The 1,741-nt window shown below is 39.3% G+C and overlaps 1 long non-coding RNA gene across 2 annotated transcripts; it reads right to left on the bottom strand.

Moving 5' to 3' along the window:
• Positions 1–216: 216 nt before the first annotated feature.
• On the bottom strand, positions 217–1,741 carry LOC131646683 (uncharacterized). Of its 2 annotated transcripts, none has more exons than XR_009297584.1 (2): positions 989–1,741; positions 217–911 (listed from the first exon to the last, which is right to left on the bottom strand). It is a non-coding gene; the product is annotated as an uncharacterized LOC131646683 (long non-coding RNA). The 2 variants fall into 2 exon arrangements; XR_009297585.1 differs by having other exon boundaries at positions 993–1,741.

Raw genomic sequence — 1,741 nt, 5'->3', positions numbered from 1 at the left:
CTATCTGAATGGATTTGAGTTAGATTGATGACTCGAACCAAATTAGGAGCCATTGAAGTTTATGAGTGGATGGGAGTTAATTCACCAAAAATAGTCATGCAAGTGTTGATTTAAATAGCATTCATTCAAAACCAAGGTATAGGAACATTCGGTTCAAGATTCAAATACAAGTTCAAATTTCAATGTCCATTCTATTTGAAGGTACAAAAATCCAAATTACAATCAAACATGTCCAAGTTCTTATTCAAGTTACAAGTGCAAACAAAGTTATTTACACAAAAATATCCTTGACTTCGTATCCTATCAACAATCTTCGCGTTGCTTATACAAGTTTTACAACACAAAAATACAGGAAATAAATATTACACCGAAGATTAGAATGATCATTTCTAATAATTGAAAATCAGAAAAACTTTGCACTTCAAAATGCTGCTGCTACAAAGGATCCGCAATAGTTTTCCACGAAATCGGCAGCACATCAAAACCAGTTCAAAAAGCATACATCAATAAAACCACTGCTGGCAACAATCAAAAGAGAACCGAGCTACAAACCAGATTCAGCCCTGTATTCAAACCAAGACAAAAAACCGGTTCGATGTTGAACCGAACCGTAAGCCTGCACATCAAAGAAAAAACTGCTTGCACTTCAAAAACCGGTTCACAGAAGAAGGGCCTTTTGGAACCGCATCAGATGTAACAGAAAACAGAAATAACTAACAGATAACTGAATTGTAACAAACTCTTGAAGCCTTCTCTTTTGATCTCTCTCTCTCGATCCAATTCTTCAATCACAATTCTGAAAAAAAATGGAAAAAACCTCAATAATCTTCAACACTCTCCAACACTCTTCAACACTCTTCATCCTCCTATCTCCATAATCTATGAACCACCATTACTTCATCTTCAAAGATCTGTAGAACAATAAGGAGAACAGAATTTCAGAGCAGAAGAAAAATCGATAACAGAAAAGAGAAAAATGATAACTAACAAACTTTCCGGGTCTTCATCTTCTTTAATCTTCCCTCTGATTTGACCTTCGATCCCTTCAATCTTCATCGCGACACACCAATCCCAACCTTCATTCAGCATCATTGCCATTCTTCAATCTCATCATTTTCATCCATCAATCTTCACATCACAGAACAATCTTCAATCCCTCTCAATCTTCATCACAGTCTTCGCCACACATTGATCTTCAATTCACCATAATCTCTTCACGTCATAGCCATATCTGTCAATCCTCAAGAACTCTCCATTCGCCCTTCAATTTTGCGAAAGAACGGAGTTTCTTCGGTCTCCAACAATCTGCAAGAAAAACATCATCATCACAACATAAAACGCAACCGCATGAAGAGGAAGAGAAGAACGTGAAATTGGAGAGGTGGATTAAAAGATGAACACGAGTCTGAGACGAAATCGGCAGAGAGGCCGATTGAGAGCAGTAACAGAAGAACGAAAAGAATCGGAGAGAGAGCGATCGAGAGAGACGGAGAATTTGAGTTGAGGTAAAAGTTGCTGCCGTCGCGCACGAAGAGAGTTTGAAGCAGGGAGATGAGTGTTGTCTTGTTTACTTGGTTCACGACGACGGAATGAAGCTTCAATCGGAAGGGAAGCTCAAATCGGCGCCGTTGAGGTTGGAGATTCCGGCCGCCGCTCGTGAAAGAGGGGGGAGAGAAGGTCTGAAGGGAAAGCTCAAAGGTCACACGTACGTTTTGACCTAATCCCTTTCTAATTTTTTACC

The sequence above is a fragment of the Vicia villosa genome, linkage group LG2 (assembly GCF_029867415.1).
Source record: "Vicia villosa cultivar HV-30 ecotype Madison, WI linkage group LG2, Vvil1.0, whole genome shotgun sequence".
Taxonomy (NCBI): Eukaryota; Viridiplantae; Streptophyta; class Magnoliopsida; order Fabales; family Fabaceae; genus Vicia; species Vicia villosa.
Note: the sequence above shows the minus strand (reverse complement) of the source record. Positions and strands in the feature narration are given on the sequence as shown.